This window comes from Stegostoma tigrinum, chromosome 1 (assembly GCF_030684315.1).
Source record: "Stegostoma tigrinum isolate sSteTig4 chromosome 1, sSteTig4.hap1, whole genome shotgun sequence".
NCBI classification, from domain to species: domain Eukaryota; kingdom Metazoa; phylum Chordata; class Chondrichthyes; order Orectolobiformes; family Stegostomatidae; genus Stegostoma; species Stegostoma tigrinum.
This window is the reverse complement of record NC_081354.1, coordinates 25,688,786-25,716,643: the sequence shown is the minus strand read 5'-3', so window position 1 is coordinate 25,716,643 and position 27,858 is coordinate 25,688,786. Positions and strand designations below refer to the sequence as shown.

At 42.6% G+C, this 27,858-nt stretch overlaps 1 protein-coding gene across 1 annotated transcript in view; it reads left to right on the top strand.

Annotated features, from left to right (window-relative positions):
• Positions 1-17,301: 17,301 nt before the first annotated feature.
• LOC125454788 (ETS-related transcription factor Elf-2-like) overlaps positions 17,302-27,858 on the top strand; it is a 138,441-nt gene continuing 127,884 nt past the window's right edge. Inside the window, exon 1 of the mRNA XM_048536022.1 lies at positions 17,302-17,320. The gene's annotated coding sequence lies outside the window, so the exon portion shown is untranslated. The remainder of the gene's footprint in view (positions 17,321-27,858) is intronic.

Genomic DNA, 27,858 nt, shown 5'->3' with positions numbered 1-27,858 from the left:
CACTGCTCTTTGAGGAAGAGAATTTCACAAACTGATGATCTTCTGTGAGAGAAACAAAAACTCCTTAACTCTGCCTTAAAAGAAGAGCTTTATTTTCTGTCTGTCTCATCTGGTAATGGACTGTCTCACATGGGGTAACATGCTCTCAACATCCAGCCTGTCAAGTCTCCCTAGAATCTTGTATGTTTCAATCAGGTTACCTGTCATTCTTTTAAATTCCAATGCATTTCATCATCGTAGAGTCATCACAGTGTGGAAACAGGCCCTTTGGCCCAAGAAGTCGACATTGAACCTCAGAGTATCTCACCCAGACTTATTCCCACACACAATGGGCAATTTAGCATGGCCAATATACCTAAGGCTGCACATCTTTGGATTGTGGGAGGAAACCACAGCACCCAGAGGAAACCTGCTCAGACACTGGGAGAATGTGCAAACTCCACACACACAGTCGGCCAAGGGTGCAATCAAACCCGGGTCCCTGGCACTGTGAGGTAGCAGTGCTCACCATGAATGACTCAATCTGCTCAGCTTTCTTTATAAAGTAACCTCTTCATCCCAGGTATCAGTCACATTAACTTTCTCTGAACTGTTTCCAATGCAATTACATGCTTTAAGTAAGAAGATCAAAAAGGTGCACAGAACTCCAGATGCTGTCTCACCAAACAGTAGCATAACTTCCCTACTTTTGCACTCAATTGCCCTTGCCAAACAAAGGTGCACATTCCATTTGCTTTCTTAATCACTTGCTGTACCTGCATACCATGTACCAGGCCACCCAGATCCCTCTGTAGTGCAAGTTCTGCAGTCTGTCTCCATTCAAATAACATGCTGCTTTTCTGTCCTTCCTGCTAAAGTGGACAAGTCCATGTTTTCTCACCACATATCACATCTGCTAAATTTTTGCACACTCACTCAAATGCTGTAGTCACCCTGTCATAGGAAGGATATTATTCAAATAGAGAGCGTTCAGAATAGATTTACCAGGATGTTGCCAGGAATGGACGGCTTGAAATATAATAATAGACTGGAAAGGCTGGGATTTCTTTCGCTGGGGTGAAAGTGGTTGAGGGGTGACCTTATTGAAGTTTATAAAATCCAGGGCTTGTTAATGTGAATAACAAAGGTCTTTTCCCTCAGGTGGGGGAGTTCAAAATTAAGGGGGTTTTTTTAAGGTGAGAGGAGAAAGATTTAAAAAGGATGCGAGCAGCAACTTTTTTACACGGAGAGCAGTTCGCGTGTGGAATGAACTTCCTGACGAAGTGGTGGATGCAGTTACAGTTAGAACATTTAAAAGACATTTGGATAAGTACACAAATAGGAAAGGTTTAGAGGGATATGGGCCAAATGCAGGCAAGTGGGACGAGTTTAGTTTGGGAACATGGTCGGCATGGACTGGTTGGACTGAAGGGTCTTTTTCTGAACTGTATGACTTTATGATTGAAATCCCTTGGCAGACTCTTTGGGATGAAAATTACATGGTTTGGCAGGAGGTATATTGTTGATCCTTCCCCGACTCCAGTCAGAGGCAAATCAGTAAAGGTCTGCTCCAAAGCCATAATGCTCTGTGAAGGGATCAAGGCAGAATTCCGTCCCTCATTGAGGACGAAATCCGAACTGCTGGAACTGCCAGCTAATCTGATTGGGCAGAATCTCCAACAGGCTCAGCAGTGCGAGATAATAAAATGTGAGGCTGGATGAACACAGCAGGCCAAGCAGCATCTCAGGAGCACAAAAGCTGACGTTTCGGGCCTAGACCCTTCATCAGAGAGGGGGATGGGGGGAGGGAACTGGAATAAATAGGGAGAGAGGGGGAGGCGGACCGAAGATGGAGAGTAAAGAAGATAGGTGGAGAGGGTGTAGGTGGGGAGGTAGGGAGGGGATAGGTCAGTCCAGGGAAGACGGACAGGTCAAGGAGGTGGGATGAGGTTAGTAGGTAGCTGGGGGTGCGGCTTGGGGTGGGAGGAAGGGATGGGTGAGAGGAAGAACCGGTTAGGGAGGCAGAGACAGGTTGGACTGGTTTTGGGATGCAGTGGGTGGGGGGGAAGAGCTGGGCTGGTTGTGTGGTGCAGTGGGGGGAGGGGATGAACTGGGCTGGTTTAGGGATGCAGTGGGGGAAGGGGAGATTTTGAAACTGGTGAAGTCCACATTGATACCATATGGCTGCAGGGTTCCCAGGCGGAATATGAGTTGCTGTTCCTGCAACCTTCGGGTGGCATCATTGTGGCAGTGCAGGAGGCCCATGATGGACATGTCATCAAGAGAATGGGAGGGGGAGTGGAAATGGTTTGCGACTGGGAGGTGCAGTTGTTTGTTGCGAACTGAGCGGAGGTGTTCTGCAAAGCGGTCCCCAAGCCTCACACATCCCTCACACCCCGCCCCCGCCACAACCGCCCCAAGAGGATCCCCCTCGTTCTCACACACCACCCTACCAACCTCCGGATACAACGCATTATCCTCCGACACTTCCGCCATTTACAATCCGACCCCACCACCCAAGACATTTTTCCATCCCCTCCCCTGTCTGCTTTCCGGAGAGACCACTCTCTCCGTGACTCCCTTGTTCGCTCCACACTGCCCTCCAACCCCACCACACCCGGCACCTTCCCCTGCAACCGCAGGAAATGCTACACTTGTCCCCACACCTCCTCCCTCACCCCCATCCCAGGCCCCAAGATGACATTCCACATTAAGCAGAGGTTCACCTGCACATCTGCCAATGTGGTATACTGCATCCACTGTACCCGGTGCGGCTTCCTCTACATTGGGGAAACCAAGCGGAGGCTTGGGGACCGCTTTGCAGAACACCTCCGCTCAGTTCGCAACAAACAACTGCACCTCCCAGTCGCAAACCATTTCCACTCCCCCTCCCATTCTCTTGATGACATGTCCATCATGGGCCTCCTGCACTGCCACAATGATGCCACCCGAAGGTTGCAGGAACAGCAACTCATATTCCGCCTGGGAACCCTGCAGCCATATGGTATCAATGTGGACTTCACCAGTTTCAAAATCTCCCCTTCCCCCACTGCATCCCTAAACCAGCCCAGTTCATCCCCTCCCCCCACTGCACCACACAACCAGCCCAGCTCTTCCCCCCCACCCACTGCATCCCAAAACCAGTCCAACCTGTCTCTGCCTCCCTAACCGGTTCTTCCTCTCACCCATCCCTTCCTCCCACCCCAAGCCGCACCCCCAGCTACCTACTAACCTCATCCCACCTCCTTGACCTGTCCGTCTTCCCTGGACTGACCTATCCCCTCCCTACCTCCCCACCTACACCCTCTCCACCTATCTTCTTTACTCTCCATCTTCGGTCCGCCTCCCCCTCTCTCCCTATTTATTCCAGTTCCCTCCCCCCATCCCCCTCTCTGATGAAGGGTCTAGGCCCGAAACGTCAGCTTTTGTGCTCCTGAGATGCTGCTTGGCCTGCTGTGTTCATCCAGCCTCACATTTTATTATCTTGGAATCTCCAGCATCTGCAGTTCCCATTATCTCAGCAGTGCGAGAGTTGTGGTCAGGCTGACAAAGGAGCATGATAATTATGTTAGCTTCTGTAACATAAAATAATGAGTACTGAATCATACTGAAGCATGTGATGATCATTTTTCACAATGCCTGGTATCTATATGTGTGCAATTCAATCACATGCACTTGTGTATATCTGGGCCCAAGCTATGTAATTGCATTTGCTGGTGCATGTTTCCCTCAGCAGATCCTGCTGTAACAGAACTGAACTCTGTAAAATGGAGACTGAGAGTTTTGTATCATTAGGTCTTATGCTATAATATTGTGATGGCACTACAAGCATGTCCCTTAAAGGTATATTGTGAGCCTTAGCATAATGTTGTCTGTGTTTTGGAGGGGTGGGGTGCAAACAAATACAGGTGATTAGGAAAGGGAAAAATGCTATTACTGATGTGAGGTGACAAGATATATCAATGATCTGCTTCTATCATGTTGTGATACTTAATTTAGTCCTCCTGAAGTAAATATAAATGAAACCTGGGTGATGTATTACTGAAAGAATTCAATAAACTTTTACTACAACACCTGCTGTCTGCATTTGTCTAGGTTGGTTTAGCTTTGTTGGCAAGATGGTTGGTGAGCGATGCTAACAATATTGGTTCAATACCTGCACTGGTTGAAGTTACCATGAAGGATATTCCTTCTCAGCTCTTCTTTTTGCCTAAGGTGTGGCGATCTTAGGTTAAACCATCACCAGTTGTCTCTCTGTAATGAGAGAACAGTCCTATGGTCCCTGATGATTATGGTGACTTTACCTTTTCAACCACAAATACCTGTTTGTTTGGACTCAGGGGATGTACATCTTTGTCCTGCTGTAAGAGGACACAGCTCAGTCAGACAGAGACGGCAAGCTTCATACTTTTAAGTCACAAGCTAGGACATGATGACGAAATGAGCATGATCCCTAAAGCGATGCTACATTTTGGAATCAATATTTTCCAAAGAAATCTTGAACAGATACCCAACGTTGAACATAGTCACATGTAATTGAAAAATTATAGACATGTAGAAACAGAGTTAACAATACTCAGTAGAACATTTTGGAGATTTGGTAACCCATCCTGATCCAGTGATCATATACCCATCTGGAGAAGTAAGTGCTATTCTTGGTTGCTCTTGGATGATGACTTGGTTGTCTTCTGGTTGCTGTCACTCAGCATCATTCTGTAATCACAATTCTCTCCTCTCTCTGCATACGTGATTTGCGTATCAAGTATTTGTTTGAGTTGGCTACTGTTCCTTCATAATGTGGCACCATGAATGCAAAGAATTCATACGAATGTCCTGATTGCCTATCTTAGAATCCTCTGCTGGTATCTAGGTATTTGAGACTGGATTTCCAACTCACACTCTCTGTCCGGTGTGTATTGTAATCATTCATTACTTGCTACTGATGGTGTATCTGCTTCATTCTCCTTTGTTTGTGAAGAGAGATGTATGTGCCTCTTACAATTTGACTCCCATGGGGGTGTTGTGAATCTCATGAACGGTTACGATGCTGAGATCTGTCTATGCTGATATTCCTGCCACTGCTAGGTCATTGTTATCGACAAGATAGGTTTCAGGAATCCAAGTTAAGCTTGCATATTGGCACTGCAGTGTGATTATGCCACTGTATGGAACATTATGTACGGTGAGACAGTGTTTTATAGCTTGCACCATTGAGTAGCACTTTATGGGATACATGTATTTTAGGATGCATTGTGATAATATGTTAGCACAAGATGTTCTATCAATTTTATATTTCAGGGTGTGTGAACCTGCCTTTTGGAGATATATGGTGTTGATGGTCATAGAAAACATTCTCTCTAAGCTGTGCAGCCACTGGTAGATTCTGCACACACTGACTGCCATGCTGATGCATAGCTTCAACTTCCACAAGTCAGAAAAACATCTTACACCATTGGCGCATCATGTGGGCTTGTAAATATGATGGGCTTGATCATCTTCCAGAGGTTACTTTTTGGTTTGTCGACTGTTCACTGATATGTTTATGGATGTTTGGACAACTTTCTGTGCTGCCTGCATTGTGATGTTGTGGCACCTTGTTTTTCTCTGTGGCCTTGTTTTGGGGTCTGAATTGACATTTAAAACTAGACTTTCTGTTCTTGTGTGCCAAATGTTCTTTGGAGCCACGTATTTTGCAGAAATGAGGATCTGCTGGACAACTTCTGGGTAAATGTGGACAAGCTGCATCAATAACAGATGGGTGCACCTCACTGTCTGCCTGTGAGTTGTCTGAACCCAGAGCATGTAATTAACGTTGGCATGGCACCATGGCTTCAGTTTGGCATCTGCCTTCCAGCAGGATAGCAATAATATGGCCCTCTTACTTGCTCAGGTTTTTCTTGAAGACTTTGATCACAGTAGAAGCAATTACCAATCAATTAGCTTTGTTCTTTGCTGCAGCATCCGACAACAAAGTCATAAATGGACTCTGGTTGTTTCTGAGATAATGGGAACTGCAAATGCTGGAGAATCCAAGATAATAAAATGTGAGGCTGGATGAACACAGCAGGCCAAGCAGCATCTCAGGAGCACAAAAGCTGATGTTTCGGGCCTAGACCCTTCATCAGAGAGGAGGATGGGGTGAGGGTTCTGGAATAAATAGGGAGAGAGGGGGAGGCGGACCAAAGATGGAGAAAAAAGAAGATAGGTGGAGAGAGTATAGGTGGGGAGGTAGGGAGGGGATAGGTCAGTCCAGGGAAGACGGACAGGTCAAGGAGGTGGGATGAGGTTAGTAGGTAGATGGGGGTGCGGCTTGGGGTGGGAGGAAGGGATGGGTGAGAGGAAGAACATGTTAGGGAGGCAGAGACAGGTTGGACTGGTTTTGGGATGCAGTGGGTGGAGGGGAAGAGCTGGGCTGGTTGTGTGGTGCAGTGGGGGGAGGGGACGAACTGGGCTGGTTTAGGGATGCGGTGGGGGAAGGGGAGATTTTGAAACTGGTGAAGTCCACATTGATACCATTAGGCTGCAGGGTTCCCAGGCGGAATATGAGTTGCTGTTCCTGCAACCTTCGGGTGGCATCATTGTGGCACTGCAGGAGGCCCATGATGGACATGTCATCTAATGAATGGGAGGGGGAGTGGAAATGGTTTGCGACTGGGAGGTGCAGTTGTTTGTTGCGGACTGAGCGGAGGTGTTCTGCAAAGCGGTCCCCAAGCCTCCGCTTGGTTTCCCCAATGTAGAGGAAGCCACACCGGGTACAGTGGATGCAGTATACCACATTGGCAGATGTGCAGGTGAACCTCTGCTTAATGTGGAATGTCATCTTGGGGCCTGGGATAGGGGTGAGGGAGGAGGTGTGGGGGCAAGTGTAGCATTTCCTGCGGTTGCAGGGGAAGGTGCCGGGTGTGGTGGGGTTGGAGGGCAGTGTGGAGCGAACAAGGGAGTCACGGAGAGAGTGGTCTCTCCGGAAAGCAGACAGGGGTGGGGATGGAAAAATGTCTTGGGTGGTGGGGTCGGATTGTAGATGGCGGAAGTGTCGGAGGATGATGCGTTGTGGAGGATGAGGTGTGGCTTGGGGTGGGAGGAAGGGATGGGTGAGAGGAAGAACAGGTTAGGGAGGCAGAGACAGATTGGACTGGTTTTGGGATGCAGTGGGTGGAGGGGAAGAGCTGGGCTGGTTTGTTTCTTTTCGTAGGTCTGTAGCTTTTTGTTATATTGAAATAGAGTGCAGACCATGTTTATTCCTTTCTTTCACTGGGTGTACTATTTTGTCCTATTATATTTCCTTCTTTTTCTTCTATTTTATCTTTCATGGTTGCGGCTAATTAAAAGGATCTGCTGAGTGCATGTCTGTGCCTCTAAGAGATAAGTACCTTCAGTAGCAGGTTTCAGCCACTAGGGGAAATTCACACCAAATAAATGATGACCTCACGCGAGCTGTCCTGCCAAAATGAAGGAAATAAAATGGCAGAGCTGGTTGATTACTGCACAAATGCAAGCTTTCCCAGGCTGGGCAATCACTTTTTATGTGTGAAACACTACGAGCAGGAGGGCTGTGCAGATAAACTGAGAGTGTCCTTTGACTGCAACACCGTTTTAAGCCTGTAAGAAGGCTTTAGGCTGCAGATTTTGTTATCAGACCTGTAAGAAGTCTTTTTTTTCTGCTGTACTTAACTTTTATGTCAAAAAGCAGACTGAAACTTCAGTTTGGTTTCTTGTAGCAGCAATACAGTGCTCTTAGCTTGAGAGCTCTTGAATGTTCAGTAGAATGAACGTAAATCTGCCTAATGTCTCTGTAAGTCGGAGATCTGTACTCATATTATAAGACCATAAGACATAGGAGTGGAAGTAAGGCCATTCGGCCCATCGAATCCACTCCACCATTTAATCATGGCTGATGGGCATTTCAACTCCACTTACCCGCACTCTCCCCGTAGCCCTTGATTCCTTGTGAGATTCAAGAATTTATCAATCTCTGCCTTGAAGACAGTTAACGTCCCAGACTCCACTGCGCTCCGTGGCAATGAATTCCACAGGCCCACCACTCTCTGGCTGAAGAAATGTCTCCTCATTTCCATTTTAAATTTACCCCCTCTAATTCTAAGGCTGTGCCCATAGGTCCTAGTCTCCCCATCTAATGGAAACAACTTGACAGTGTCCACCCTTTCTAAGCCATGGCAGTTGGTCATCTGAATGCTTTATGATCTTGGCAGTGTAGTCTTCAGTAAGGATTTTTTTTAACAAGCTTACTACTGCATTATCAATATGAGATGAGGTGGAAAGAAATACTGATAATCTACAATTATTAGTGTGACACCTATGTTAGCTCCCTTGATATAAATGTGAGAAGTGGATCATGTTGTTTTAAAGAATTCAATTAATGTTTATTTTAGCACCTCGCATGTACATGTATACACTGCAATATATATGTGTCTGGGCACAAGCTAAGAAGTCAGATGTGCTGTCGCACACTTTGCTGCAAGTTTTGCTACAAGAGAACAGAGCTCAGTGAGTTTGCGACTGACAGCTTTATACTACTAATACCAATATGTAATATGATGTAGTGATAACATGAGCATGTCCCTTAAAGATATATTGCATATCTGCTGCAGGATGTAATGCAACAGCGCTGTCCTCTTGGGGGTTGCAATCAATGATCAAAGAACACTCTCTCAAAGTCACTGCACCCCCTTTTTATTTCTGCCATTTAAAAAAAAATAACCTTTTCCTGCCTGACTGCCCATCATTAACAAGCTCAGTTGACCCTTAGTTATTTAATTGCACATGGTGGGGGCGGCTGTTATTTAGGGGGAAGCACAGGGCTGTATGGGAAGATACTGGGATAGACACTCAAGCTGTTTTACACCTTTCCACACTGAAAACGCACGCAACATGGACTTGTAATATCATGCCCTTTATAGCCTTTTGATGATTGACTTTTCTACTTGTCTTTGGCAAATTTTAGCAACAGTGCAATCAATCCCTTTATCTAATTAATTGGTATAGATTGGAAACTTTTGAGGCCACAGCACTTATTCCTCTGGCGCTACATTTGCCAACCACAATAGGACCCATTTATCTTTATTCTTTGTTTCCTTTAGCTAATCAGTGCCTAACTGTGCTGATGTGTTATTTTCTAAACTTCAAACAGTTTATGTAGTGCTACAGATTGAAGTTTTGCAAACAAATGTCTCTCCCTATTCTCACCACCTGTCCATAAGCGTGTCATGATTTAATTTGTTTCCCCTCTGTTTCGACAGTAGTGACATATTTTCTCCATTCCCTTGGTTTTTATGTTTGTAGGAATTGCAGCATCACTGGGGTGAAGTCAAACTGCAAGTCAGGCTCGAAATAAAAACAAAATTATTTCTGATTTCCAGCAAGCACAGTGTTTTGATTTTATGTAATTGGGGTTTACTTCACACACTGTTAGACCTGTGGATGCAACACAGGCACAGGTTTACAAACACACATGCAGATATAGTGGGGAAAGTTATTACTTCGATTAGCAACAATTTAGGTAAGTAGACATCAGCTCAGGGAAACCTGTTTATCCATGTCTTTGCTTTTAAGATTGAGTTCTAATCCAAAACTGGAATTAAGTGTTCAGAATTACTTTGTCTCTGATGGTTGAAATTTTGTGAGTAATTCCTTCTTTAAAAATCTCTTCAAATGTTTTCTGAGAGAGTTGCTGGAAAGGATCAACCATGATCATATTGAATGGTGGAGCATGATCAAAGGACTTAATTGTGTAATCTTGTTCTTATTTGTTTCTATGTAACTTCTGCTTTACTGCTTTGATGAAAGAACCTTTCACTTGCAGAGAGCATAATTCCAGATGGTTGTCTACTTTGTACATTTCAGACTCTATTCACTTGTAGCCCAGAGTTAGAGGTTTCCATATTGTCAGCAGATGTTGTATGGAGCAGTGTTAACTCTTAAACACAATTGCTATATTTTAATTGTATGATTAGAAAAGTAGTTCAATTTGTGACATGTGATAAAGCCTCTTGGAGGAGAAGAAGTTATTGATAAGCTTCTGGTTGTTTTCCACGTATTAGCCCTTGCAACATTTATCACAGAATCCAGAGTTGGTGGGGTTGGCTCAGTGGTTAGCACAGCTGCCTCACAGCACGAGGGAGGGTTCAATTCCAGCCTCAGGAAACTGTCTATGTGGAGTTTTTCTCCCCGTGTCTGAGTAGGTTTCCTCGGGGTGTTCTAGTTTCCTCCCACAGTCCAAAGGTGGATGGGCCATGGGATATGTAGGGTTACAGGGATAGGGTGGCTCTGAGACAGGGATCGTTTTAACAGTCAGTGCATACTCAATGGGCCATATGGCCTGCTTCTACCCTGTGTAGGGATTCTATGACTGAGATATCTAGAAATTTATTAACAACTATGTATATAAGTAAGTCTGATTTATCCTTACATAAATAAGGTATCTGTTGAAACCTTTCCTATTCATGTATGTTTACCTTGGATAAATAAGGTTTCTTAGACTTACATGTATACATAGTGGTTAATGAACTTCCAAATATCTCATAGACGTACTCATACAGCATGGAAACAGACCCTTTGGTCCAGTCTTCCATGCTGAACATAATCCCAAACTAAACTAATCCCACATGCCTGCTCCTGGCCCATATCCCTCCAAACATTTCCTATTTATGTACTTATCCAAAGGTCTTTTAAACATTGTAACTGTACCTGCATCTGCCACTTCCTCAGGAAATTCATTCCTCACATGAACCACCCTCAGTTTTTTAAAAAAAAAATTGCCTCTTCTGTCTCTTTTTTTTTAGATCTCTCTCCTTAAAGATGTACCCCCATCCTAGGGAAAAGACAACTACCATTAACTCTATATATACCCCTCATTATTTTATGAACTTCTATCAAGAGGTCACCTCTTGACCTCTTATCTCCAGTGGAAAAAGTCCCAGCCTATCCAGTCTTTCTCTACAAATCAAACCTTCCATACCTGCCGACATGCTGGTAAATCTCTTCTGAACCCCCTCCAGTTTAATAATAATTCGTATAATTGGTTGACCAGAACTGGATAGAGTATTCCAGAAGAGGCCTCACCAATGTCCACTCCAGTCTCAAGATGATTTCCCAACTCCTATACTCAAAGGACTGAGCAATGAAGGCAAGCATTTTAACCACCCTAACTATGAGTGATGCAAACTTAAAAGAGTTATTCACCTGCACTCCTAGGTCCCTCTGTTCTACAGCACTACCCAAGGCCCAAACATTAATTGTATAAACCCATACATATGCTGTCTACATTATATGCTTGCTTAGAATGTTATATGATTTGCAGAATTGCCTGGCTAAATAATTGACTGATAAGTTGTCTGCTTCCTAACAGGCTAATTACTGACTGAATGATGATTAAGATAGAAATCCGTTACACTATAGCGTCACACATTGTGATACGATCCAGGCCCTTGACTGACTGTGGTAGTATCTGATGTCTGACCCTAATCTCCCTTTAGCTCACTAAGGACTGCTCCCTCTTGATTTTCACAAATTGTTGTTTGGTTGAAGCACATGCAGTACGTTTAACTTTGTAAGTGGCTAGCATGTGGTACAGATGTGACTTTTCTGCAACACCGTGCTGTACAGAAACACACATCCGGCCCCTGAATTGTTCAGTGCCCTGCGCGGTGACAAGCTGCCTGCCTCTCCCAAAGTTTTAAGAAGCGGTGAAGACCAGAGAGACGGTGCAAGTTATTGACAGCCATGTGCAAGTTATGTTCTGCAAGAGGACTGAAATTTGCAACAAGTCCTGGAGAAACCAAAACTGTAACCCCATTCCCATAGCAACATGTGAAGAAGAATGGGACAACGTCACAGAAGTTTACAAACATCCATCTGTGACATTCAAGCATGTCAAAAATGTCCAGGAGGCAAATACAACTCTGCAGTGAGACAGTGAGGTTATGGTGAAGCTGTACAAAACTCTGGTGCGGCCGCACTTGGAGTATTGAGTATAGTTCTGGTCACCGCATTATAAGAAGGATGTGGAAGCTTTGGAAAGGGTGCAGAGGAGATTTACTAGGATGTTGCCTGGTATGGAGGGAAGGTCATATGAGGAAAGGCTGAGGGACTTGAGGCTGTTTTCATTAAAGAGAGGAAGGCTGAGAGGTGACTTAATTGAGACGTATAAAATAATCAGAGGGTTAGATAGAGTGGATAGGGAGAGCCTTTTTCCTAGGATGGTGACAGTGAGCACAAGGGGGCATAGCTTTAAATTGAGGGGTGAAAGATATAGGACAGATGTCAAAGGTAGTTTCTTTACTCAGAGAGTAGTAAGGGAATGGAACGCTTTGCCTGCAACAGTAGTAGATTCGCCAACTTTAAGTACATTTAAGTCGTCATTGGACGAGCATATGGACGTACATGGAATAGTGTAGGTTAGATGGGCTTCAGGTTGGTATGACAGGTCGGCACAACATCGAGGCCTGAAGGGCCTATACTGTGCTATAATGTTCTATGTTCTAATGGTCTGTGATTCACTTGTTAGACCACATGGTAAAGAAAGAAGCATTGTCTACAAAGGACCATATGCACCACTTTCCATTAGAGAGACACAGTTAGTTTGCATTAGCTTGAAGGTAGTCACCCCACAAGTGTGGGGTAAGGGCAGAATGTGCACTGTTCACTTTATTCTGCACAACCTCCTGTCCTCCAGTGAAAAAAGTCCCAGCCTATCCATCATTTCTTAATAACTTAAACCTTCTTTACCTGGTGACATCTTTGTAAATCTCTTCTGAACGCTCTCTAGCCAACTGAACTCACAGACCCCAGGATAATGTCAGAATAGCGAAGTCTTTACCTCCATCCAAGTGATATACCCCAAAAGAAATGGACGACAGACAGAAGTTTCCACTTCCTTCAGCAGCATGGGCAATGGTGAGAAAGTTACAATGAAAATGGAAAAATCAAGGACCTGTTCTTGATGTTGAGAGTGGGAGTGGGAAATCAGGTCTTCTTATTCGGATCCCAAGAATCTTGCTCAAGCCTGCTATCGGCCTTAATTTCTGTGCAAAATAAAAACTGAATGAACTGCAGATGCTGTAAATTGGGAACAAAACCAGAATAGAACTGAAACAGAAACAGATTTGTACTTCATTATTAGCTAAGATTGCCTTTTTCTATGCAGCTTCCAATTGTCGCCTGCTTCTGACAAACCAGATGGCATTGGTCCCTGACGAGATAGTCAGTGGTAACCTGGCAGCAGAAGCTCACTGCTTGCTTTGCTGGACCTTCATTCAAAGCCATATTCACCACGTCATCACTGATACATCATGGATAGTATCCTCTTCCAACATTGCTATTGCTGACTTATTTAAATGTAAAGCACCAGCCTCATAGCAAAGACCTGGCTACTCTTGGGAAATACTCATACACCATTTCAGCTCTTCAGGACTTCACTTTGGATTTGAGGGACACTTATGACTCATATTCTTCCATCAGGTTGTTTTGCTCATAGGTACTCACATGTCTCATGCATCAGCACATTATTAATTTTAAGGATTTTAGCTTAATTTCACAGCATGAAATCACTTAGTACTGTTACAACGGATCCTCAGGTGCAGTTTCCAAATTTATAATGGTTTCAGTTGGGATACCCCAAATTTTCAACCTTCCGGATGCAAAAGGATGAAGAGGCTCTCCTTCTTTTATTAAGATACCCCCTCAGTTGTTGCAAAATTAATTTAGAAAGGTTCCCTTATCGTCTAGATGCCTTTCTCTCAGGACACATTAATTCATGCTTTAAAAGAATCCAATTTAACCACTTTTTCCAAGTTATCAAAATAATTGGTTTGAGTTATTAAAAGTCTGGAGAAATAGTGACATAACACACATACACACAGATTAGAAATAATAGATGAGTCCAAATAGATAAAAGTTAAGAAAGATATCTTCACAGCACTGGGTACTGTATCAGACATTGAGATGTTATGACTGCTACGTTGGGTGGTACTGGTAAGATTGATGTTTTGGTAGGTGAGCTGTTGATTTTTGAGATGCTTGGCAATGCTGGTCAGCTGTAGGCCTTTGTCATGGTTCCTCTTTTAATGTGGTTTTCAGCTTTCAGTAAAGAGAGAGCATTCCTCTCTTCTTACCTGTAGTGCAGGGATAATTTAGGCATTTTCTCAGTTTTGACCCTCGCAGCACATCTCTAAGCCCACTAGTACCCCCAGGTCAGGAGTGCAACTAGCTTCTTAATCTCAATTCTTTGTGTATTCTTGAAAGGGCAAAACACACTCATGTCTCTCACCCACATTGCTGTCTTTTCTCAGAATGTTCACAATCTGAGATAATCTCCAATGAGTTACAATTCAGTTTGCAGTATATGTGTCTCTTCTACATCCTCTTTAAAGATTCTTTTACATCAGTCAACAGTGATGTTATAGGATTCCCCTTGAAATTGAAAATAATCCACACCCAGGAACCAGATAGTCACTGAAATACTTTGTTCAGATTTTACATTCTCACTCCTTATTTGGCTGTACGTCCTTTTCAATATGTTTTTGTGGGTTATGATCCGTCATCATGACACTTGCCCTGCATGCCAAATGAAATGAGATTCATTTTCATTTCATTGCTAAAGGAGAAAAACAGATAACAATTTTACACGAAACAGCAGATATTCAGGAACCCTAGTCATTCCTAAAGCCTTGGTGATTTGAATCTCTTCAGTTTGCCCAAATAATTAATGTCTCACAGAGCTGGGTATAGTCAGATATCAGTCAGTTATTAATACGTAATTATGAACACCAATACAGCATCTCTGACTTAGAGATACAGTCTGAATTATGTTATTTAGGTTACTCTTGTGTTCCATTCAGACTTAACTGGACACTAACAGATTAACTAACCTAAATGTTGGGGGAGGTGAGAAGGTGATAGTAGGGTATTTACAATAGCCTCTTTCCCCAACTTCAAATCCACTGGCAGGGATGGAGGAGAGGATGTCAAAGAAAATGCAGATTCTGAGTCTCAGTTTAACCATGTGAATAACAATTGAATTTGGATGGAAGAGCCTGACAAACTTGTGACAAATTTCAGTTAGCATCCATGGATGTAATTTCAAGCTTGTTATTTGTATCTGCACTAATAAAATGGAATAAATGTAATTTTAAATAATTAAAATCTAATTTCATTTCTCACCACAAAATGAATTGTAATTCAGTGAGATGATCATTAGAAATTTAATTTGTAAATGATGTGGGTGTTTCGTTGAAGTGATTGTGCACTTCTAATTACTCAGTATGTCTGAACTTATTCTTCTCACCTTTTTCCTTCCCATTCATTTGAGGATAATTTGAATCTTAGCTTTAAGGAATCACATGGCCTGGAAGCTCAATTTGGATAATAGCTGTATTATACGGAGATATAAAGAAGTGACTTATTTGAGAGTCCTGGTGACTCCATAAACCTCAAATGCAATGCTCTGCTCTGATTCCTCCAATGGCCCAACAGAGAGAGAGAGAGAGAACAAAGTGTGGAGCTGGATGAACACAGCAGGCCAAGCAGCATCTCAGGAGCACAAAATTCACCAGCATCGGCAGTTCCCATTATCACTGAGACAGAAGATGTGTGCTGAATGGAGAGGTGATTTGAAACAATATCATCTTGTTCTGCTCTCAGTACCATTTACAGATGGGTCGAGAGTGTTGACAGATGCCCAGAAATAAGTTACTTACCTGTGTTTGCTGGTGCAGAGCAGCACATGATGTATGTTAGAATTCTTTAAAAGTAGATATGAGCAGATGCATTTCAATGTTAAGTTACTGCAAGGAATATGTTGCAAATATTGATTTATCAATAATGACCTCAGAACTTTTATGTCGATAAATGTAATGCAAACCAATTTAGCTTTAACACTTTTAATAAATTTTATGCTATTTGGAAATTTAAGTTTAACTGTCTCAGTATTGGATTTTAAATTCCATTAATGGATAGATTCTTTAAAAGGAGCAGTAACATTCCATGATAATAAAATGTGAGGCTGGACGAACACAGCAGGCCAAGCAGCATCTCAGGAGCACAAAAGCTGACGTTTCGGGCCTAGACCCTTCATCAGAGAGGGGATTATCTCTGATCTCTAGTATCATTCCATGAGTGACTTGCACAGTTGCCTAACAATTCTTATAGGGAGATAGCTGCTGCAGTCGTACACATTGGAATTGTGTTTTGGGTCCATGGAGAAATCTTGATGTAAATGACTCCAGGGAATTGTCCAGGAAACTCAAATTTTTCCATGGGGCAATTACTCACTGACTGAAGTAGGCACCAGTTTTAAGATAGAGACTATGCAAAGTTCTGACTCAAGTAGGCTTAATAGTTACTGAGGAGAAATTGCAGGATTTAAAAGCTCCTGTAACTCCTGGTAACTATTAAACTGAACTTCAGCCTCATAACTGATATCCCCAAACCACCACCCAACTATAGCCCTCAAGCCTTGATCCATTCCCTGGTTTAAAACCTCCTTCCCCCAACCCATCCTTGCTAGACCTGACATACACCCCCAACCCCAGCACGACTAGATTCCCTGAATCCCAATTCCATCAGATCCAATACCCCCAACACACTCTACACTCCCTCGCCTGACTGTGCCGGGCCCAAAATCCCCCGGCCCTCTCCTGTCAGGCGTGACCTCTTTTCACCCACCTCACCAACCTACAACCTTCCCTGACTCAAAACCATTGCATCTGACACCATCTCTGGCTTGCCCCTAGAATAGCATACGCACTCATCCACTTCCCTGATACACATCTCTTTCAATACCCACTTATCACCCCAACCCTCTCGTCTACTTAGCACCTTAACCTCCTCACCTACCGAGCATACTGATCCCTCTTCCACACAGCATCCAATGTCCACTCACTTACTATCTTAACCCCACATTTATCTGACAGAATGATCTTTACTCTGAGGCTACAGTTAACCACAGAATACAGCATTCCCTGCTGAAAAGGAGATGTGGTTTCCATGGTGATCCACTCCTCTGCTGGCTGCGAGCATTTCTGGATTTGTCTCTGCTGTTTTAGAACAGAAGATTCCTGACCAGGAAATTTTAGGCTGAAATATCAAAACGGTTTTTTTGCCAAATCAGGATTGGAAATAATGTATTTGACCATGATTGGAAGATTTGGGCCTTTGCTTTATCAGGTTGGTACATACAGAAATGCGTGCAATAATGCCAATGCATTACCTATTCTTTAAAAGGAACAACATTTTGGAGCTGCGTACCAGCATTCGCAAACTAGGAAGAGACAAAGTTTCTCGGTTTCTACCTGGAAAATCTGTACAGATGACGAGAAGATGTCAGGTAATTTTTCAATTAATTCTTGGGATGTAGATGCCAATTGTAAGGCCAGTGTTAATTTTACATCCCTAAATGCCTTTGAGAATTCTTGGATAAAACTGAGAGGCTTCCTTGGCCATTTCAGAAGGCAGTTCAGTCAATCACATTGCTGTGTGTCTGGAGTTAGGTTGGTAGATTCCTTGCTCCAGAAGGCGGTTAATGGAGCAGATGGGTTTTCACAACAATCTTCTAGGTTCATGGTCACTATTATGGATACAAACTTTATCTTTCGTTGTTTTGTTATCTAAGTGAGTGCAAGTTCTCCAACTCCCACTATGAAATTTCAACTTTTCTCCACACATCATTGGCTGGGGCCTTAGAGTTCCTACTTTAGTTACTAGGTAACGTGAGTAAAAACCAAAAAAGCTGCAGATGCTGTAAATCAGGAGCAAAAACAGACGTTGCTGGAAAAGCTCAGCAGGTCTGGCAGCATCTGTGAAGAAAAAAAAATCAGAGTTAATGTTTTGGGCCCAGTGACAGTTCTGAGGAAGGGTAACTGGATCTTAAAAATTAACTTTGATTCTTTTTCTTCAGAACTGCCAGAACTGAGCTTTTCCAGCTTCTGGAAAGAACAAAATCTTCTGTTTTGTTGAATTATGTAACCTTATTACTACTGTAATGTTTTCCATGTCCAAGTAGGTTACTGATACTGATTGTTGAATTTTCATGTGGATGTTGATAGGTATAGTGACTGACAACAGCTCACATAGTGATGGTAGAGGGATAAAGGCATGTGGCATTGAGATACCAGTACATTTTACTGTAAACCTCTGACCCCCTACCTGTTGTTAGACATCTCTATTTCATTGAAGAAAAAGATGGGTTTGAAAATAGGCTGACAACCTGCTGGCAAGGTTATCAACCCATCCATAAATGTTAAAATCCATTTCAATCTCTTCAGTGATTCAAACCTGGCAAATTCCACTCCTACACATAAAAACCCCAAACATGTCAATACAATTTTCTCCTCTGTAGGATTAAATCAATGTACAGATTTGGTCAACTTGACATGGTAATGTCCTTCAGAAATATATTGATGTTCATTTTAGATTCATACTGCAACATAACTTCGGAATTCCTCATTGCAGTTAAAATCGCTGAATCCTACAATACTGAAGGAGGCCATTCGACCCATTGTGTTTGTACCAGTTTCCAAAAGGGTCAACCAGCTGGTCCCATTCCCCAATCCTATTTCCATATCCCTCTAAATTCATCACTTTCAAATATATATCCAGCTCTGTTTGAAACCTCTTATGGAATCTGCCTCCACCCCTCTCCCAGGTAGCACATTACAAATCCTAACAACTCTGAGTAAAGAAGTTTCTTCTCAACGCTATTGAAATTGGTGACCCCTAATTGCTGACATACCATCTAGTGGAAACAGAATTTCCTTCATCCTATCAAAATTGTTCATAACTTTAAACACCTCAAAAAGGTCACCTCTTAATCCTCTTTGTTCCAAGGAGAATAAGACCAATTTCTCTAACCTTTTCCTTGCATCTAAAATCCTTAATTCCTAGTATAATACTAGTAAATTTCTTTTGCATTCTGTCCAGGGTTTTAACATGCTCCCATTAAATAATGTGCCCAAAGCTGAATACAATATTCCAAAAGTGGCCTAACTAATGATTTTGTTGAGGTGTACTATCATTACATTGCTTTTACACTCTATGCCTCTATTCATAAATGCAAGAAGCCTCTCAACGTTTTAATGACTACTTGTTTCAACTTGCCTAGCCACTTTCAGAGAATCATGTATGTTAACCCTGAGCTCCCTCTGCCCCAGTGCTCCCTTCAAAGTTGTACCATTTCAGTCTGTATTGTGTCTCTGTTTCTTCTACCAAAATGTATCATCTCACATTTCTCTGCATTGGAATTCATCTGGCAGATGTCTGACCATTTAGGCAACTTGCCAATGCCCTTCTGAAGTTGCTCTGCGTCATCCTCACAATTCACTATTCTACCCAGCTTAGTATCATCTGCAAACTTAGAGATTTTGCCCTCAATGCACATCTCAACCTTTTATATAAATCAGAAAAAGCAACTGTCCCAATGCTGATCCCTGAGGAACACCACTTGAACTTGTTTCCAATCTGAGAAATGCTCATCAGTACCTGCTGTCTGTCTCCTATCTTTCAGCCAATTTGTAATCCATGCTGCCAAGGACCAATCAATCCCAAACATTGCTAACCATCCTGCCATGTAGCACTGTGTCAATCCTGTCTGAAAGTCCAAATACCTCAGTGAGGAAGGGTACTTACGGTCAGGTACAGCCAAGACTGGATGATCTCAGGGTTGCCATAGTCTGAGAGGACCATTGTGTTACTCTCTCATTACATACAGATGACAGCTGGTGGTTTAAGACGAGGTTGCCCCTGCCTCAAGTGAGGGGAGAAATTGAAAAAGTGAGTCATTCATAGTAACCTCAGCTGTTACAGAAATTGACTCTGTAATGATGACACCATTCCACATCACAAACCAGCTATCCAGCCAAAAGAGCTAACCCATCCTGTTACAAGTGATTAGGCAAGCCATGACTCCTATCCACTTACCACTGGCACTGCTATAGCTTCAGGGGGAACTTTCCCAGGGAGATAATCAGTGAATTCATAGGTTGTGCAGCAAGATATTGCAGTTTCTTGAGCAAAGGCTTTCCTTATCCCTCCAAACTATTTATTTTCATTTAGAATTAAGTACACTTTTCTTACTGTCATGTTAATCTACGATATTTGTGATTTTTGTTTGGGAAGTTAATGATTGGCCCAGTTCTTCCCTCTTACAGTTTAACTTGGCTAACCACTGGTCCAGTTTTTTTTTTGCTGCTTAATCATTTTTTGCTGATTACTTTTTTGCTTCAATCTCATGATCAGAAATTGATTCCTGAAGTCACCTCTGGAAATAATTTCAAAGGTTGAGATTGACCAGCTAACTAATTTTTGAATGGAACCTTTCCTTATATTAAATATAGAGAACATTTTGATCATAAAGATATTTCTCTGATTTTAGTCATGTGGATAAACCATCACTTTGAACATTTAATTTAAACTGTGCGACTGTGGGATGTGTTTAACGTTATTATTGATTATTAATGGTGTCACAGTCACACCCCCATTTAGATTAAAAATATACTTTACATCCAGGAATCAGAAACCTCGTGACCTTTGTCGGTATGAAAAAGTCTAGCTCAGTAACTTTGAGAATGAATGCTTTTTTCACGTTTGCGGCTGAGGATCCACCAGACTGGGAAATGTGTTGCGTCTAATACCTTTGTTGTCACATCAGTCAGTGATCAACTAAAACTTTAGAAATATGTAATTCAGGAGAAAAGAGAAACTACTAATTGTTTTGATGGATCAGTTTTCCATGCCATTCAATGACAAAAACTGATTTTAACCTTACTGATTTTTTTTCTTCTGACCTCTCTTTCAGCGACATCGAATTTTGGGTGTTCTTATTTCAAATCTATAACGAACTTTATAGTTCCATCCCTTATATCCATCTGAACTCTGAACAGTGACTCAGTGGTTAGCACTGCTGCCTCACAGCCACAGGATCCCAGACTTGATTCCACCCTCGAGTGAGTGTGGGGAGTTTGCACATTCTCCCCGTGTCTGCGTGGGTTTCCTCCGGGTGCACCAGTTTCCTCCCACAGTCGAAAGATGTGCAGGTTAGGTGGATTGGCCATTCTAAATTACCCATAGAGTGTAGATTAGGTGGGTTATAGGGCAATGGGTCTGGGTGGGATGCTCAGAGAGTCGGTGTGGACTTGTTGGGCCAAAGCACTGTAGGGATTCTATGATCTATGATTTTATGTGCATGTTTCTCCACATCTGAATGTTCCTTGACCCTTTGACGTTGAAGATAACTAAAGGAAGAGCGATTTTCAGTTTTATAGTGTCCTTTATACCTCCAGATGTTCCAAAGTGTTTTACAGTGTCTGCCACCTTTCCCACTTCTGTAAAATGGTGTGGTGATGGCAAGGCAATTAGCGAGCTAGCTGGCACCTTATGGTACTATTTTGCCAGTTTTCTATCCCTGTCCCCAAAAGTTGGTAAAGTTGGAGATAACGAGGTGTAGAGCTGGACGAACACAGCAGGCCAAGCAGCATCAAAGGAGCAGGAAGGCTGACGTTTCGGGCCTAGACCCTTCTGTCAGCTTTCCTGCTCCTCTGATGTTGCTTGGCCTGCTGTGTTCATTCAGCTCTACACCTTGTTATCTCAGATTCTCCAGCATGTGCAGTTCCTACTATCTTGGTAACACTGGGTTGATTTTGGTCTCCTGCTGGGAGCCACTGGGATGGCTTAACAGATAAGTGGGTTGGGACCTGTTCCAGTTTCCAGGCTGTTCCTAATTCATTTGAGTAAAAGGGGGGAGGAAACATGAAAGATTTTCTCCCTATAGGCAACTTGTCAATGAGGTATTGAGAATCCAGGTGCTGTTGCAAGCTCTTCAGCACTTCGAAACAGCAGGACATTTGTCCTATGAAACAGCAGAAAGATGCCAGAGTTCTGACAGTGTCCCAAACCTCTGAGGAGAGGTTAATGGAGAGTGTTCATGGGAGGAAGCTGGTACTAAAGCAAGCTAGTGAACAGATATTGTGACAGTAGGCAGAATATGCAATCATTAATGGCATTATTACTAGAACACAGTTACAATGCAGGAGAAATTTCATAATAACACCAGAGATTGCAGGGTAAGACTCCCTTTCACATCTCTTGTTCCTTTTGCATACTTCTACAGGACCACACTATCATACTGGCACTATTAACCTTTGCTGCTTTGCATAAGTTTGGAGGGAAGGATTCAATACCTTGTTTCTGATCACATTGATGCTCTCAAAAAAACTGTTACTTTTCTCTCAGATAATCTCTCTTGGTCACCTTCTGCTTCTTCCTATCTTTGTGCACTATGGTAAGCTGACTTGAGACTGGTGAGCATTGAAAGCTTTTTGCCTGAACAAATAATTAATTTCTGAACTGTCTGGCAGAGAAACTGGGTGGAAAACATTCAGCCAAGGACATGCTGGCACTCTGCAAATACTCCCTCCCAAGTAAAGGCCACTAATCATATAGTAGGAAGACATTGTTCAATTGGAGATGGTGAACCTAGACTTCTGCGTTAGCATATTCCTCACTTTTTGAGTTAACTCTTTCAGTCAAGTACCCACTAACCAACTGTACATGGTCATCTGGTGCGGCACAATGTTATCCCCACTCGGACTCTTGCTGCTTCACAACTACACCCTTGTGACATCATCCCTCTCTCTCTTTTTCTTGAGCTCAGTCAGAAGATGTGGCTTTTAATATGAGAGACTCTGACAATGAAGATGATGCACTATCTCTTCTTCATATCTCAGCAAAATAGAAATCTGCCTCTCCTGTGACTTTGACAATGAGTTCGAAGAAAATGCACTGCAGACAAGTTAAGTATGAAGGATTGGAGGGTGTAGGAAACTGAAGAATGAGCTAACTGAAGTGACAGCTCATATCTGCCTTCTGCTGAAGAGGGCACAAATGCAGACTTCTCCGACTCCAACATAGCGAGAAAAATAAGTTCGGTGCACCAGTAAAAGTATTGGGCTGTCTCTTGGAGCTTCTAAATAGTGTACCCCCTGAGAGGATACTGCATTGCTGACTTGTATGACATTCTGTACTTGGCAGCCACACACACTCCTGTTAATCATGGAGTGTGTGATTATTAGAATGCCAACATATTACCACACCTCTCATCCACCCCACCTTGTTCACTGTACAGGAGTGTATGACATCAAAAATAGATACTTGAAGTGCAGCATTGTTGACACTATGTAAGTATCTCCTTGGCCTTGGCAAGGCTGTGAAATCGATTAATATGGGGTTCACTTGGGGCAACCAATCTCCTAGAGTCTATTTTGAAAATGGATGACTGGGATTATGAATCTGTAACCCCAGCAGGAATGATCGTACAATAGGAATCGAAGATCATTCATGATAGCAAATATTTTGAATCCTTGTGCCCTCCCGAATCACATTCTACTCCAGTCAAAACAAGTTTGGCCAGACAGCCATAGTGGACACTGAGTTGTTGCAGCCTACAGGCTGGGCCTTTTAGGCCCCCTTCGGCCCTAGCTTCATGAGGTCATGAAGCATGAGTAACTTGAGCCAAGGCAGCTTCCTTCCTCCTGTGTTGCTGCCACTGGGATTGTAGAAGCACTTGAGTAGGTGAGAGAGCATTTTTGACAATAAGGGTAGCACAGCGCCAAGAAAAATAATTTACTGGCCTTACTGTAAATCTATAATACAATTTTTGAAATTCTTATGTATGTTGAGGACTCTTGTAGTAGCCGGTGGCCTTGTAATGTTAGGTGACTCGAATATGAATTTGGTATTTTGGCAGATACTGTTGATTGTGCGGTAGAATGGCTGGAACACAAGCTAAGGATAGAAGTGGTGTTTGTTGAAATAATTACAGAGGCCAGTATCCTGTCACCAAGCCAACCTTTATTTACACATGGAAAGTCCTTGACACTGATCCATCTCCCTCAGAACCTCCAAGATTCCTGTTTATATCTGTCAGCCAGGGCTCCCTGATTGGACCAGATTAACAGCTCCAGTCAGGGAATTCATATTCTGTTTGGTCCACCTGACTAACCTCCTTACAATCACTACATCAGGCCGAAATTCTGTTCTCTTCAATGAGAATCAGTTGAACAATTTTGGTTTCAAGCAGCATCTATACCGGGCTGCTTCCTCATCATCCTCAATGCCATCATAATTTATGCCCCTTTGTTAATGGAGATCACTGTCCAATAGTGAATTCATATTTTTCTTCCCCCAGAGCAGAGCAAAATTAAGTAACATGAAAAAAACTGCAATCATTTTTGGGAACGCTTATGAGGTTGTGTGACAGAAAATGAACAAACGGGGTCAATTATAAGGCTGAGATAACAAGGTGTAGAGCTGGATGAACACAGCAGGCCAAGCAGCATCAGAGGAGCAGGAAGGCTGACGTTTTGGGCCTAGACTTCACCCCACTCCTCTTGCTAAGGTCCGCAATCACTGACTCACCAAAATAGAGACTTAGTTTTAAGTTTGTGAGACATTGTCCTTCTTCTCAGGGACCGATAATACTCCAAGCAGTGGCCACGACTTGCTTCTGGCGCTGCTGGGAAAACAGCTGCTCACCAGTCTGATCAGTCAGGAGTATTCGAGAGGACTCCCTGTCTCTGCTGGGCAGAAGTCCCACTCTCATGTCATTAAATATACACCACATTGATTATTGCGGCAGGAAAGGCTATTTTAAAGTCAGTGAGTTGCTGACTGACGTTTTCATTGGAGAGGGTGTGATGAGAAGAACATGCCGTCCATAAACCTTGCTATGTCATCTCATAAATTAGGTGGACATTGATGGGATATGTTTTCCACTCTCCTTAATTTTGTTCGCCTTTGAAAGTGGGAAAGTAATTGTTCAGGTTTCTCCTAAATTGGTTTAAGACTTTTTCTCTTTCCTTTGAACTTACCCAGCAGGTATTATGGGGATTGACTTCAATTAATCCATGGATTGAACTGCAGTGGAGTTCAGCTAAATATGAGTTTCTAAAAGAAATCACGTGCATGCAAGATGGTCCTTGTCCCCAAATAGACAGCCTATAATTTTGTATAAAGTGAATCTGTTGGGAATTATTGACACAATATAAATACATCTAGGAGTTCCAAGAAAATGGCAACAGATCTGTTTGACAGATGCAGGATTCCTATCAATGCAACTATGAGAGGACTGGTATAATGCCAGAGTTAGAGGGTTGTAATTTTGGAGGAGGTACAGATACAGGAAAGGGACCAGGATACACATTTTAAAAGTATGCATTGGAGTTTTAAAATGGAAATATTTGGGAGCCAATATAGGTTATCAAGCTTAGAGCAGAGGGTGAACAAGATTTACTGTGTGTTTGGAGATGGGCAGCATTGGTTAGGCAGTTTGCTGAGTGTAGACGATGGAAATCCAGACAAAAAGCCATTGGAACAGTGGACCCTGGATATGTCTAAAACATGAATGGGGATTTCAGCTGTGGATGGACTGAGACAGGGGAAAATGGATTATGGTATTGAGCTGGGTGCAGATAGAATTCATGATAGAGATTTGGGGGAGGAAGGTCTACTCATTCTGAGAAAATGATTTTGTGAATACAACACTTGGGAATGGGATGTAATCAATGACTAGACACTAGACTATGTGGTGGAGGGTATAAACAGCAGGTTTTGGTCTTCCTGATGTTTTATTAGAATACTTTTTGGTTCTTTGAGGCTGGATGTTGGACAAAGAATCTAATAGCACCAATGCAGAATCTTAATCAAGAGAAGTAGTGCAAATACGTCACTGCTATGTGTAGAACTTGCTTTCAGAAGATCAGAATCTCTATTTGAGACTAAATCACTTTCAAGTCCATTAATGTCTCTCCGTCTCTAAACTAATGCAAGAAGCTGCCTACAGTTTTGCATGAGAGCTAATTGAGAATTCCTTTATCATTGGTGGACAGATGTAGTAAATGGCATTAATCAGGCTGTCAGGTCAGAAAATGGCTTCAGTACTCGTAATGACATGACCTGACCCTGACGTGATGAAGCTCCTGTCCTTTTCAGACAGAAGGTCTGGCTATAAGGAATTATACGCTCTGACAACTCAGGTTAGCAAAATCCTCGATAACTGGGTGGGAGGAATTTACTTTTATTTTATTGCCACCAGTGACCCATTTCCAAGCACAATGGGAGTTGTAAAGTATTTAAACTCAACAACTCATTGTATTTTACGGAATACTGTAAGTTAATGGTGTGCTAACCAATTACTGTCAAGCTTAGTCATAACATACTTTGTTCTTAATTGTCTAAACCTTATGTTAGCAGCAAGTTTGATTGAAGCCCTTGGGCATGCAATCAATAGAGTTAACTATTCAACAGGATGACCCTTTTTCATCAGAGCTTCTTTGCTCTGTCTAGTCACTCCATATTAGGATTGATTGGATTTGCTTAATTATAAATCAAAGTTATTTAAATCTGTATGCTCTTTACCATTTCACAAAATATAAATATCATTTACAGAATAACTTGACATTCTTGCATCTGTTTAAACTATGAATTGGGATCCTGTCATCCTGTTCATCAAAGCATTTTGTTTTCCACTGATCAGTGACTCATTGGCAAAGATGTGAAATCTAAGCTTGGTTTGTCATGAGTCTGGTGACCTAATGGTGAAAGGGTGATCTTGTTTTTTAAAATGTTAGGTATTGTAGATTATGAGCAAGTTGAGAGTTTTTAATGAGGTCGTGTTACCAACAGAAAAGCCTATTTATCATCACAATAAGTCACATGAGTCTCTGCAGCAAGCTTTGTTATCCGAATAAAGGGAAGAAACCTTAAAATATTTTTTCCTGTTCCAGGAACTTTTAAATAGTTGTGTCCCAGGAGGCAGAGCTTACCTTACTTGATAACAGTCATACAATATCCAAAAATTATGAAGTAAACAGTGAGTATTTCTGTTTGACTTTCCCTCACGTAGGCCAAAGAACTGAGGCGAGTTCCAACAACTCAACTTTTGCTGCAGTTAAAATAGTTAAATGGAATACCAGGGATGGAATTTGCTGGGCTTAACTTAAAGCTTTTATAAGGACAAGCAGGAACTTAATTGGGTTGGAGGCAATCTCTGATAGCACATTAAGATTTTGCTATTAAGTTTTTATCTGGATCACCTTTCCTGACCCTTTATCATTGGGAACCTCTCTTGTGTTCATTCATTATTTATTAATACTCATTAATACCCCAACCTACTGGAATTACATTCATGGGCACAATCTCATAAGCCAAAATAGGGACACACATGTTCACAAACACAAATATGAAGCATTGACCCGTTGGCATAGACTACTTCAAAGCTCCACTGAGTACAAACCTCTTCTGTTACTTGCCTCTTTTTGACAGCCAAGACATTTCTTTGCTGAAACACTTAGTGTAGTGTGGAAAGCCTGCCCATGTCAACCAACTTAAGAGAAATCTCAGTCACATTTGGTCTTGCTTGTTGTTAAACCATTACAGTGTAGCGTGAAGCCTCCCTGAGCCAATGGGCCTGCACATGTGAGGCAGCCAGTACAGGCAGAGCTGACCTCAAAATGGAGCTAAACTCAAAAGATCATCAATGTGGACTTCACAAGCTTCAAAATCTTTCCCCCCAACAACCACTTCCCAACATCAGCCCAGCTTGTCCCCGCCTCCCTAACATGTCCATCTTTTTCCCACCTATCCACTCCTCCCACCTCAAGCCCCACCCCCTCTTCCTACCTACCAGCCTCATCCCACTTCCTTGACCTGTCCGTCCTTCCTGGACTGACCTATCCCCCCTAAATCCCCACCTACACTCACCTTTACTAGCTCCATCCCCATCTTCTTGACCTGTCTGTCTCCTCTCCACCTATCTGCTCCTTTATCCATCTTCCTTCTGCCTCCCCCCAGCTCACTATTTATTTCAGAATCCCT